The sequence below is a fragment of the Esox lucius genome, chromosome 2, assembly GCF_011004845.1.
Source record: "Esox lucius isolate fEsoLuc1 chromosome 2, fEsoLuc1.pri, whole genome shotgun sequence".
Classification (NCBI taxonomy): Eukaryota; Metazoa; Chordata; class Actinopteri; order Esociformes; family Esocidae; genus Esox; species Esox lucius.
This window is the reverse complement of record NC_047570.1, coordinates 7315329-7329690: the sequence shown is the minus strand read 5'-3', so window position 1 is coordinate 7329690 and position 14362 is coordinate 7315329. Positions and strand designations below refer to the sequence as shown.

At 40.1% G+C, this 14362-nt stretch overlaps 1 protein-coding gene across 2 annotated transcripts in view; it reads right to left on the bottom strand.

Annotated features, from left to right (window-relative positions):
* Window positions 1–13189, bottom strand: part of dok4 (docking protein 4) — a 68434-nt gene extending 55245 nt beyond the window's left edge. For both annotated transcript variants that reach the window (XM_020051933.2, XM_010891394.3), the window contains exon 1: window positions 12893–13189. The gene's annotated coding sequence lies outside the window, so the exon portion shown is untranslated. The remainder of the gene's footprint in view (window positions 1–12892) is intronic.
* Between the last annotated feature and the right edge of the window lie 1173 nt (window positions 13190–14362).

Genomic DNA, 14362 nt, shown 5'->3' with positions numbered 1-14362 from the left:
TCAGACATGGACATGAAGAGAGGGCGCACAGGGACACACTCCAGCATGACGACGAAGCACACATGTAGGAGCGAGCGTAGCGCACTACGCAAGAGCACAACGCTTGCGACCCTGGGGTTGTGGCTTCGCTTGCCATAGCAGGCCAGCACAAAAACATTGGAAAATGTACGCACTCACTGCAGTGAGTCGCTCTGGATAAGATACTTCAATTTAAGAGTGGAACTAGGCTCTCAATTGTATTCAGATTCACGAAACCAACACACCTGCAAACACTTTTGTCTTTTCAGACTTTTTTTGACATTATTTTACCAAGTAATTTCACAGAGAACACATTCTCATTTACAGCAAACAACCAGGGAGACAATTAGGGTCAACTTTCTTGCTTTGGCACAGAACGAAAGATTTTCCTAGCCAGCAACCTTGTGTGTACTGGTAGATTACCTGCCGTCCAAAACTGCCCATCCACAGACTCACAAACATGCATTCTCCTTCCACATTCTTAAAAACACTTAGCTGTCCTTCTCCCAGCCTAAAAAACATGCAAAACTGTTTAATCCTGTTTAATCTACACAAAATATTCTACTTCTGCTTGCCTCTTTCAACAAGCACTTGCGTGCATTCGCACTTAACTGAGCAGTGGGATGTTGTAACAGCTTGGAAAATATTCCTATTTCACAGCAGCGATGACCTTCTCCCTTCACAATATGTGCAAGTCTCTGCCCCAACATACATAGTCGGGTCTTTACATGAGAAAGCCAGCAAGTCATACAGGCTAAACATGGAGACAGAGAGGGAGAGTTCCGCTGCATGGCTGCTCCCTGTCTGGCCTGGCTCGGCGCGGGCCGGCTCCAGGCTTTCACTCTGGAGAACTGGAGTTGCTGAAATCAAAACAAATCAATGAAGCCCAGGCCCGGGGGAACCGAGCGGAGGAGGGGAGCCTTTCGCTCCAAATTACAGCACGAAAAACGCTGTGGCTGTGATGTGGAAAAAAACAGCGGCAACGCAGCTCTGGCTGCCAGTTGAGTTGACCACAAATGCAGACATGAGAAGGAGGGTGGGACTCGAAGACAGGTTGGAGAAAGAATGAGTGAGTGGATGGAAATCCTGGAAGCAGTGGGAGAAATGACAGAGGGAAGAATAAAAGAGAAAGAGAGAGAAAAGGCCTGGTACAGCAGGCTATGATGGGACAGAGAGTAGCCAGCACATTGTGTAAGGTGTGAGTAGCAGCAGCTTAATGCAGGTGAGCTATTTAACCTTTGTTTTTAAGCCATTTCCATTGGACTTTCAGTTCAGAGTACTAACCTGCACTCGACTGTGTGATACAGGAATTACACACATTTCAAATGATAAACCTTCCTGTTTTACTATTGTTTTGGCCAGTACCATTTAAACTGTTCTGTTAAATATATTTGCTTGTTATAGTGTAAATCTGTTGATACTAACAACACATATATTGGCCACTAATACATGAGATGGCTGTAGATATGTAGAGTTTTTTGTGGTTAGAAGTTTTAAAGCACACTGCAATGGGTTTTTGGGCCCTCCACTAAAACTAGTGGCTTGCCCAGGTGACTAAGCCAAACAAAGATGCTCAGGGAACAGAACTGTCTGGTTAATGCTACAACACCCAAATGTGGTTTAAACATGCAAAACCAAAAGCATATCTCATGGACATATACGTTTCCCTTGCCAGTAAAAGTCTCTTTGGCTTCTACTGAAAGAGAGAGAGATGGAAAGAGTATAGAAGAGGAAGAGAGGAAGGGTCTGGATAGGCTCAGCCAGTTAACAAAAGGGACTCTGGGCAGAGGGCTGGATGCTCTAATGGCTCTGCAGACAGGCAGACAGACAGACAGGCACTATGTAATTTACAGATGTGGAATGCGGCAGACGGCCCCTGGTGCTAATTACAGACTTTCTTTTCCTCTACTCTAGCTCACTCGCTCTCCTTCCCTTTACTCTAGCTCACTCGCTCTCCTTCCCTTTACTCTAGCTCACTCGCTCTCTCCCTCCCTGTCAGAGCGTGGATGGGCCCTGGCTGAGTCCTGGAGACAGAGCCAACCAACCGGAACCAGACTACTCCCACCATGGCCTTCTCCCTCCAAGCTCCAGTCCCCAGATGCAGCAGCAGAAACAGAGAACATCAAGTCAGCGTTCTTCCACTGGAACCATGCAGCACAAACACTGTCCGTCCTCCCCACCAACCATATAATCTATAGGCTTTATCGCTTGTGTGTCTTTACATTTCGATCATATCTGTGCCTGTCTGTGTAAGACACAGTATCTTGCACGTAATGTGGTTCGAGGTGGCGTTGAATTCAAACAGGTGACTTCCATATTGGGAGCAGGTCTCAACGGGGTGCTTTACGGGAGATACATTTTTCAGTATCCATCCATCATCTTCCTCCGTCTCTCCCTGTCGCTCTCCACCTGCATCCATCTCCCTCAGTTTGTCTGCTGGTTACGGTTCAAAGGTCAAACTTGCTCTGTGACCTAATAGCGTTAGTTTCTCTCTCGTGAGTGAACACACACAGAACGCTAATGCGGTGGCTACTGTGTGGACGGTAATACGTCTACTTACACTCTAACCCAGAGTAAAGCACAGCTCTTAGCTCCAGTACCGGCCTCATCACACAGCACACTATGTTCCAGGTGATTTATGTGGTCCTTCACAGTATTCTCGCTCTGTTTATTTCCCTCTGTCTCGCTCTCAGTCTCTCAATTCAATTCCATTCAAATGGCATGGAATATTTAACTACATACATTGCCAAAACAAACATAAAAATATATTAAAATGAAAACAAACAGCACAGTGAGCACCAATTACAGTTACTACTAATTAGTGGAAATAATCCAGGTACAGATATTCATTTCCTCATCCTGATTCATTTTTCAGCTGGTTGTCCCTTTGGATGTGGAAGGAAGTTACATATTTTGACACTAATGTGGCACAACTGGGTTTTTCTCCTAGAATAGGTTGCATTTGCTCCATTTCCGTTGCTCTTTCAAAGTACTTAATTTTGTTATTTTTATTTTGGGAAAAGTATTTCCCGTATATATGCATAGTTTTTGCAGTGTAATAGAACACGTTGCTCTGTCTCTACTTCTCTCCCTGGGCAGAGGTAGCAAAACCTGCCCTGTCTGTGATGACCTGTTTCTATGGTCAGGTGGTGCTCACAGAGTCAGTCACAGTGGTCAGATGGGCTGCTATTGTATATGGTCTGATTAGGGCGAAGTAGCATTGAAGTTTGCGTTGATTGTTTTGTGGCTTTTTTCCAATAGGTGATATAATTTTCTTATTGTTTTGTATGTTTGATTAGGCCAGACTGAAATTGGTCCTGATGTTTTACTGTTTTGGTATTGGTTTGATGACTTAGTGTCACAATCAGCTGGCTAAGGGGTCTCTTCTCTATGGTTTCCTCCTTGCATTGGAGGGCCTTGTGGTGGTAGGAGTGCGGCTGGTTTGTTTTTAAAGGAGTATAACATTTGGTGGCTCTTCTTTGTATATTAATGAGAAGGGGGAATTGGCCTAGTTCTGCTCTGCATGAGTTGTTTGGAGTTTTTCACTGGACTCTCAGGATGCTCTTACAGAGTTCTGCATGTAGGCATTCAATTGGGTGTTTGTCCCATTTGTCATATTCTAGTTTTGTAAGTGGGCTCCACACTTCACTGTCATATAGTGCAACTGGTGCAATTATAGATATGAATATTTTGAGCCAGATCATAACTGCTATGTCTAATTTGATACATTTTTAATGGCATGAAAAGCCCTCTTTGCTTTATCTCTCAGTTCGTTCACAGTCAGGTTGAAGTTCCCTGTGAAACTCTTTTTCAGTCCCAAATATGTGTAAGTGTGTGGGTTCTGTGAGTGAAGCCTAATAAGATAGTCAATCTGTTTTCTTGACATCTGGATCTTTTCTCTGTGTGTGTCTCTCTGTGTGTGTGGCTGTGTGTGTGTTTGTCTCTCGGTCTCTCCTCATAAATATGCACACATATACAGTACCAATCAAAGGTTTGGCGACACCTACTTATTCAAGGGTAATTTTTCATTTTAAAATGTTCCACATTGTAGAATAATGAAGATATCAAAACTATAAAATAACACATGGAATCATGTAGAAACAAAAGAAAGTGTTAAATAAATCCAAACATTTATATTTTTGATTATTCAAAGTAGCCACCCTTGGCCTTCATGACAGCTTTGCCCACTCTTGGCATTCTCTCAACCAGTTTCATGAGGTAGTCACCTGGAATGCATTTATGCCTTGTTAAAAGTTAATTTGAGGGATTTCTTAACATGTTAGGGTACACACAAGACCATCAATATGTAGTGTTGCAGTCCATATAATGGGAGGAACAGCTCAAATAAGCAAAGAGATCAGTCCATCATTACTTTATGACATGATGGTCAGTCAATCTGGAAAATAACTTTGAACATTTCTTCAAGTGCAGTTACAAAAAACATCAAGCACTATGATGAAATCGTCTCTCATGAGGACCGCTGCAGGATAGGAAGACCCAGAGTACCACGCCTGGAGAGGATAAGTTCATTACAGTTACCTGCCTCAGAAATCGGCAATTAACTGCACCTCAGATTGCAGCCCAAATAAATACTTCACAGAGTTCACGTAACATTTGTCAACATCAACTGATCAGAGGTGACTGCGTGAATTAGGTATTTACGGTGGAAATGATGCAAAGAAAAACACCACTGAAGGACATCAATAAAAAGAAGAGACTTGCTGTGTCTTTGTGAGATGCAGAGTGTGAGAACGTACGACCTCCACATGTGTTGTTCCCACCGTGAAGCATGGGGGAGGTGGTGTGATGGCGCTTTGCTGGTGGCACTTTGATTTATTTACAATTCAGGGCACACTCAACAAACATGGCTACCACAGCATTCTGCAGTGATACGCCATCCCATCTGCTTTGCGCTTAGTGGGACTATAATTAGTTTTTCAACAGGACAATGACCTGAAACACAACTTGTGTTAGGGCTATTTGACCAAGTAGAGTGACAATGCTGCCTCAGATGACCTGGCTAGCACAATCACAGGTGACTAGATCATGAAGCTGGTTGAACGTACATGTATTTGTATTTTGATATGTTAAACACTTTTTGGGTTACAACATGATTCCATGTGTTATTTCAAAGTGTTGAGGTTTTCACTATTATTCTCAAATGTGGAAAATAGTAAAAATAACTAAATATCCTTGAATGAGGAGGTGCGCCCAAACCTTTGACAGGTACTGTGCATAAACATACCGAGACTTTCCCAAAGAAGCAAGACAAGGAACTCCCTCTCATACCTATATGTGTGGATGCCTGCAAAAACATATTAGACAGACAAGGCACGCGAAGTGTCCACAAGCCATGACAGGAGTCCAACGCCTCTACGCAGTGACATGGATGGAAAAAACATTGTTTCACACTGATGGCAACAGTGTGACCCCCCCGCCGACATAGCAACAGCAGCAGTCTGGCTCCACATTGCCCTTTCTGACTCATTTCACAGTGAGACAGGAGCATATCGATCATAGAAAATGCTATTAAACCCACTGCAGCAGACCAACCACACACACCCGCACACACACTCCTCTCTGAAGGGGAGAGGCACCATGCAGGTCATCTCTGCCAGCTCACACACACACTCGCGCACACACACCACCATTTCTGCCAACAGACCATGGGTATAAACATGGATGGTTGCCGTGGAGTAGGAGGACAGCACAGATGTGCTTTCCCATTACTCCTGTAATCTCCCAGAACCCGAATTTAAGTGTGTTTGTGTGTTTGTTGGTGTGTGAGTGTGTGCATGTGCAGACCTTCAGTGGGAGTGACCAGGCTGTACCCTAAACACACACTGTAGTGTCTCAATTGAATTGCATGATTCACTTTGGATTCATATTAAAATCTATTTTCTGTATTTCTTTATCAAATAAAAAAAGTATTTATTATTATAACATTGTAGGGCTGCAATTAACAATTTTGATGATTAATTAATTCAATTAATTGATTAATCAGATTTTAAAAAATCCAGCACTGTAGTTGTTTAATAAAAAAAGAATCTTGTGCAATGCTCTATTTAAAATAACTTGAAATATTGTTATATTTATTATTTTAGAATGTATCCGTAATTCCACAGTGTGCTTAATGAACCAGTCAAACATAGAGACTAACAACTAGAAATAGGGAGCAATAAAACATCACTAAGAATCTCACAGCAGGCAGCTTTAACTAAAGTGCACAGACAACATCACTATTAGAATAAATGTATTGGATGGGGATGCATTTTCCTCAAAGTTTTCATTACGGAGAAATAGAAAATCTGCCAACTCTGTCACTCTTATGCTCAACATGTAAAGCCTTGTGCAAACATACTGCATTGATGCGTTGCCCTACGGTAACTTTACGCAATCATTGCAATTCATGTGCCACTTCACAGCAGACCCAGATCCTAATGCCAAACAGGCTGCACAGAAATCGGTTTCAGCAAAAGTAGTCAGATGCCAGATGTTTTAACATCCCAAACTGTCTCTTTGTAGATTAATGATAAACGTTCAGTGGTATACAGTACTGTGCAAAAGTCTTAGGCACCTGAGGGTCGAAATAAAGTCATTTTTTTATAGTGTTTCTTTTTATAAATATACAATATCTCACAAAACTGAGTACACCCCTCACATTTCTGTCAATATTTGAGAGTATATCTTTTCATGTGACAACACTAAAGAAATTACACTTTGCTACAATGTAAAGTAGTGAGTGTATAGCTTGTATAACAGTGTAAATGTGCTGTCCCCTCAAAATAACACAACACACAGCCATTAATTTCTAAATCCCTGGCAACAAAACTGAGTACACCCCTAAGTGAAAATGCCCAAGTTCTTGTGATGTAAAAGAATGAGACAAAGATAAATCATGTCAGAACTTTTTCCAACTTTAATGTGACCTATAACATGAACAATTAAATTGAAAAACAAACTGAAATCTTTGGAAAAAAAACTCACATATAACCTGTTGAATAAGTGTGCACACCCTTAAACTAATACTTTGTTGAAGCACCTTTTGATTTTATTATAGCACTCAGCAGTCTTTTTGGGTAGAATTATATTAGAATGGCACATCCTGACGTGGCAATATTTGCCCACTCTTCTTTGCAAAAGTGCTCCAAATCCATCAGATTGTGAGGACATCTCCTGTGGACAGCCCTCTTCAGATCACCCCACAGATGTTCAATTGGATTCAGGTCTGGGTTCTGTCTGGGCAATTCAAAAACGTTAATCTTCTTCTGGTGAAGCTAGGCTTTTGTGGATTTGGATGTGTGCTTTGGGTCATTGTCGTGCTGAAAGGTGAACTTCCTCTTCAGCTTTCTAACGGACGCCTGAAGGTTTTGTGCCGAAATTGCCTGGTATTTGGAACTATTCATATTTCCCTCCACCCTGACTAAGGCCCCGGTTCCAGCTGAGGAAAAACAGCCCCAAAGCATGATGCTGCCACCACCATGCTTCACTGTTGGTATGGTGTTCTTTTGGTGATGTGCAGTGTTGTTTTTGCGCCAAACATACCTTTTGGAATTATGGCCAAAAAGTTCAACCTTGGTTTCATCAGACCAAAATTCATACATTTTGGAGGGACATCCAGTTCTTGGTAATGTCTCTGTTGTGCCATATTTTCTCCACTTGATAATGACTGTCTTCACTGTGTTCCAATGTATATCTAATGTTTTTGGAAGCTCTCTGCGGACCATGGCTTTTGCTCTGAGATGCAACTAAGAAAATGTCAGGAAAATGCTACTAGAACAGCTGAACATTATTTGTGATTAATCAGAGTCACTTTAAATGATGGCAGGTGTGTACTGACTTCTATTTAAAATTAGTTTGAATGTGATTGGTTAATTCTGAACACAGCCACATCCCCAGTTATAAGAGGGTGTGCACACTTATGCAACCAAGTATTGTAAGGTTTTTATTTTTTCCCCTTGAAGATTTCAGTTTGTTTTTCAATTGAATTGTTCACATTATAGGTCACATTAAAAGTGGAAAAGGTTCTGACATGATTTATCTTTGTCTCATTCTTTTACATCACAAATCCTGGCATTTTAACAGGTGTGTGTAGACTTTATATATCCACTGTAAATTAACTAGCTGCCTCATTTTTAGCATTGGCCATTAGCTTAAAACAGTTATTGGAAATAATTACCAACTGCTGAGATGACATAGTAACTGTTGCTAACTAGCTAGCTAACAAGCAAGGCAAACTCGGCAATGTTTACAAGGGATTGTTAGATTATTCTATTAGTAACCTTCATATGTTTATGGTTAGTTCTGGATAGGGGAGACATCTCTCGCTCTTATTTCTCCAATTGTGAATTAGAATCCCTAGTTAGCTAGTAATTGTTCTAGCTATCAACTTAGTTATATTTTCTGTCAACCTGTCAAATTATAGTTTTTTCAGTATAGAATACAGCTTTAATTGCAATCGATATTCCATTGTTCATTTCTGTCATACTTCATAGTTTAAACTCATGCTTGCCACTGCCAGTATTATTCATAAGTGAATGCTAACTAGCTATACATATTATTTATTTGAGCAATAATTGATTGCTTGAAAAGAGTAATATACATGCATACACTTGTCTGTTCAGTGTTTTCCCTAACCCCGCCCCGCCCCCCAACAGTGGGGGAGGGGTGTTGCGCGCAGGCATCAACAACACTAAAGGCACGATGAATGAATTTTTTAAACGCCCTCCCTGTTCACCAGTCGCTCTTGATGGTCAACTTTATTTTCTTAGCATTATTTGACAATACTGTTTGAACATCTTTCTCTAATAATAACCTAAGTACTCACTCTCAATTAAACATTCTCTAAAACTGATGATTATCCGCCTCCCAGACTCGTAATAAAAGCCACTAGCTACTAATTAATGAGGCAATATAAATTCCATGTACAGTATAGTGTGTTGCATTGGGGGTTAAAGAGGTGGTAGAAAATATAGTTTTGCTGGATGCAGCACACAGTGGCCCATGATTTCACATTTGTAACTTTATAAAATCTCCTGAGTATTCCGTACAATACATTCACTGCGGCACCGAATAGTTTTTCTGCAAAAAGTATCCCTTTTACATTACAGTGGGGGGATGGAAAATATAGTGTGGTTGGATTTATAACACAATCCCTGTCCAAAGCTAATGAGCATAAGACAATTAACAACAATAATATGAAAATAAGATTTTTTTTAAATATTAGTTGTTCTCTATATTTACTTAATCGCTAACCATTTCTCAGGGTGCTCCACATTATAATATTCTTTAACTCTGTAAAGTATTACATAAAAAAAAAATAATTGTGACACAGCCAGTTACAGTTCTCGGACCTGACTCCAAGGCTTGATATTCTAACCGTCGGGTGCAGGATGTTGTTGCTCTGCTCTGATGCTCATACAATAGTAAACTGTGCACGATGGTATACTGTGCTCAGGATGGGACAAAAATAATATTTCATAAAAATATTACCTTCAAAACCAAGAGTGCCAGGTAACTGTTTGATAGAGTTCTGGAAAAGGTTCTTGGAGACCAAAAATCAAAGATCTAGAGCATACCACATTATCTATCATGAAAGAATATATCGGAGGGGGTGTTATGTTATAAGCATGTATAACCGCCACTAGAATTGGCTCACTTCTTTTAGTTGATGATGTAACTGCTGACAGCAGCAGTGAATGGAGTCCATATCTGTCTTCTATGGTACAAGCAAATTCTCATTGGATAGCACTTCAATGAAGCAAGATAATGACCTAACACGTAATACCATATCAACTAGGGAGTTTTCAGTGCCAAAAAAAGAAGAGCAAAGCTCTTAACAGGCCAAGTTAATCTCCAGATTCAAATCCAATTAAACATGTCTTTCATTTGCAGAAGACTAAAACCTAAAAGACATCAAAACAAACGAGAACTAAAGAAAGCTGCATTATAGCCCAGGCAAACACTACCATAGATATAGCCAGTATCTGGTTCGGCCAATGAGTTTCGGACTTCAGGCAGTTACTCAATGTAAAATAATTGACTAAACATACATACCAACCTTAGGTGTTTAATCCGGACAATTCTATACATCTGTCCCAAAACTGTAGGTGCCCTAAAATAAGGGGGCTGTGTATGATGTTTTGTCATTTCTAAATGGTGGAATCAATACATGCACAAGTAATCTCAAAGAAAATTTGAGTCTCTATATTTTAACCTCAGGGTAATTGTTAGATTTTCCTTCCAATAATTACAAAGCCACTAGATACAGACATACTGAAAGTATATATATACACACACAGTATGCATACATCAGAGATCATCATTGGCAATAAGGGCCATTTCAGAAGAGCCATTTATATCCCTCTTCATCAGTCATCCAGAAAAGTGCAGGGATCTGCTGTTGAATTCGATCAAATATAGCAAGTGTGGCTGTCTATAGAGAAGACAGTTGGAAATGTATGAAATGTCACTGTCAAATACAATGAACATCTCTGTCAAAATGGCCCTCTCATCCACTGACCCTCGACCTGTCAAACTCTAACACAACCAGCACTGATAAACCACTCAATTTAGGCTGTTACAAAAAAAGGAATTCAGCAAACCTGTTCACAGGTGTTGAGAAACCTGAGTGACAGTGAATATAGGCTGAGCCACAGTCCTCCCAAAAACAGAGAGAGGTGATTCATGAGGGCCATGCCATGCTAATAATGTCCTGGGGTAATGGGGTGTGGGTGAAGCTAGCATTACTGTACCTCCACTGTCCTTTCCAACTTAATTTTTCTCACTTTTTTAGACCGATGCTCACTTGAAGACATCACAGGTTGGCATGCAATTTGTGCCGGGCAACTGATGCTTCGAATTGTCCAGAAGGATTCAGTGTGTGGCAGCCAGTGAGAAAGTGGTCTTTGTCTCTGTGCTGTTCATTGATGACAAGGGCACACAGACACTCATTGGCAGTACAGTAAACAGACAGAGTATAATAATACTAATAATAATGTCTCTGCATCGCTCAAGTCATACCAATAATCACTCTCAGCAAGCATTCAGCTATGATAACAAATCCACCCCCTCAGTGGTGGTGGTGGGGGGGGGGGGGTTCCAACAAACAGCTGTGTGCAGAGAGACAACAGACCCTGGAACCTCACATAGCATGCATGGCAACTCTGACAATTGACAAGTCCAGTGTGTTACATGTTGTCTTTTGTCTCCATGGCTCATATTCTCTCAGAGAGCTACTGCATGGTTTAAATTTCCAATCAAATACATGGTCATTGTCATGGTAACCACATCTGACAGTTTATTTAGGCTACCTACCCCCTCCATCAAAGGCACCACAAGCGCACACACAGTCGCACAGTACAATGCTGAAATAATCGACAGAGAGAAAAAAATTACCAGCTATGCTAAAGGTTAAGAATAAGCTCATACAGTAATCTTTACATCAAAGCTAGTTTCGACGAAATTGGCTTACTATTCATCAGAGATTCACTTTCTAACAAAAACAAAATACCCAAATAGTTGCACTCAAATGCAGTGAAATAATTACATTTCTTTCCCAGCCATGGTGGCAAAACTGAGCCCACAACTTTGAGTCATTTAAGTGGCATTACCTGGGGGAAATAATTTTGAACAAGTTTGTTGACAGCGTTGGACACATTCCATGCATTATAAGTAGAGTCAATAGCAGTTAAAACCATTCCTTTATTGACGAGATTTTTTTCTTTTTTGCCTAGCATGCATGAGTTTTGTTCTATTTATCTTTCATCTGACTCTATGGAACGATGCGCAAGCTTATAAACAAACTACGCAGAAGAAACATCCAAGTGGACATCACTCCTTTCCAAGATGTTGCATTCTGTTGAACAGACATATCCAACAAATGTATTATCCGCTCTGTAGGAGCTGTTTATGACTACCAAGATAAGAGCAGACACGGTTTCATTAGCTGGGAGAAACATGCTCGTTAATCCGCGACAGAAAAATAGACTACAACCAAAGGTTTTTGCTTACTACTTCACTTACATTGTCTTGGGAGGAGCGGTGGGAGTCTTACAATTCGCAATACAATTCCACGTTATTGTCATGACTCATGTACAGATATGTACACAAAAAAAAAACATTATTACATTAAGTATAGTATGATTTTTACCTCAAACAATTTAGCAACAATCATCCAAATGATGTTTATTTTATATGCACAAGAATAACAAATTTGACTTATTTAGGCCTAGCCTAATACAAGTCTATTAAGATTAAACCCCTTATTGATAAAACCCTTTATTGATATGTATATCCATCTGGGCATATATTTATCTTTTTATAGTACATAGTATGGGATTAGATTTTTTTTATTATTAAATTCGATGCAGAGACAGAAAACTATCATCACAAGGGCATACCTGTAAAGTATTAATTTCATAGGCTAGGCTAACTAATGATTAATAGCAATATAATCACTATTATCAAGTCTATGCTAATTGAGGAACATTAATGTAAGTTGTGTCACATGTAACATCACGTAGGTTGTTGTAGCTTTATGCCGTTTACCTATATGAGATTTCTGATGAAAATGTAGGGAATGATTACTACAAATAAAATTACAAATACATTAACCAACATAGCCTACTTTTTCTAAATATACTTATTCAATACGCATATAATGATTAAAACAGGCTGACAATGTTTACTAATTGCATTGATGTTCAGTCTGATATTTTAGACAAAAGCTTTATGGACAATATAGCCTTCCATAAAAAAAATCACAATAACGTTGCAATAAGCTATGCAACTTAGTAAAAGCATCGCCTTCAACAATTGCTCAATCGAATCAATGTACACAATTTTTATCGATGAAAAGCTCCAAAACATTTACCTGGAGGAGGTCCTGAAGGGGCGCGGCGGACGCGGAGGTTGCTGAGCTGCGAGTCCGTTGTCTTTCCAGCCTAAATTCAACGCTCCGCTTGTGACCTTCAGGCTGGATGGGTACCAGCCACAACTACCGAAATGAATAGGTGATAAATGCAGTCTACGCAACCTGACAATAATCCATTTGAATCGCTGGGGAATACCCTCGGGCTGTGCGGTTATATTTGCAATGAATGCGCAGAGGTGATTCCAAAGAGAACTGGCGGCGGTGTATTCTGCCCAGTCCGGCTGGCAATGCTCAGGGCTGTACAGAGCGGAGCGAGCTGCAAACAAAATTGACATAAATTCAGCTAGCCACGTTTCAGTAGCCCCCCCTTCTACCGTAAATATCCACGAGATGACGCACAACGAATTTATTCATCCTTTCCAACGCGTTAGACTACTCATTCAGTTAGCGCTGCGATTTAGCATGGGAAGATCTCAATTACTGACTTCACGAATCTTCTCCTTGATTCCATCTCAAAATCTTGAAAACACGCTGGATAAAAAAGCAGGAGGTCATTGCCCTCTGGACCCTTTGCGCTAATGTATTTCAAGAAGGTGATAGTAAATAGGAGTAGAAATATCATCTGTCACTAAGTGGGGAAACAAATACATACAGCCTATGCAGTAAATTAATATATATAGAATAAAGTTAATGGTTAGGGTTAGTAGATAGTCTGATAGTCAGTTGATCATCTGTAGAGCATCTACAGATTCACTTTTGGGACTCTTAAAATAAAGTGTTATTTAAAATGTCTTTAAGTTACCAAAACATCAAATCAATGAGTGATGGGTATTATACTCTAAAGAAGTTCTACCCAACTATGAATAGACTTGTGTTATCTCCAGGACTAGCGGATCTTGAGAGAAAGATTGAAAACTATTGATTTTCCAACTATTTTAGGTAAGATTGGCTTAAATATAAATATCAACCATTGTCTATCTGTTGTAGAGGTCAATAAGTCCCAGCCGGCTGTAGTATATAAAAGAAAATGACAAAACACAGGGCTGCATGGTAAACTGCATCCAGAGGTTTCAGTACTGACCCGGAGGCATACGTGTATTGCACATTAACATAGTCTAGCAGTGACATAAAAGTGGGTACTATGTTAAGATGTGAATAGAAAGCATGGAAATGGAGCATAGAAATTAAAATGTCAATATATCCCATTGTTACAGATAGCAATAATGTACAGGTTAAACAATACATTTCCCATAGTCAAACTTTTTTTGCGGACTACAAATAATTCTGATAAAATCCCCAGTTGCAATGGCTTAGGTTCTATCACTGGGGTAATTTTGACAGGGCCCAATCCAGTAACACTGAATGATCAACTGCATCGAAAGCCTTCAACAGATGAGAAAACAGGGCAGCACATATTCATTACCAACCCAAGGCCTTGATAAAATCATTCACCACCCCAGTCCAAAACCA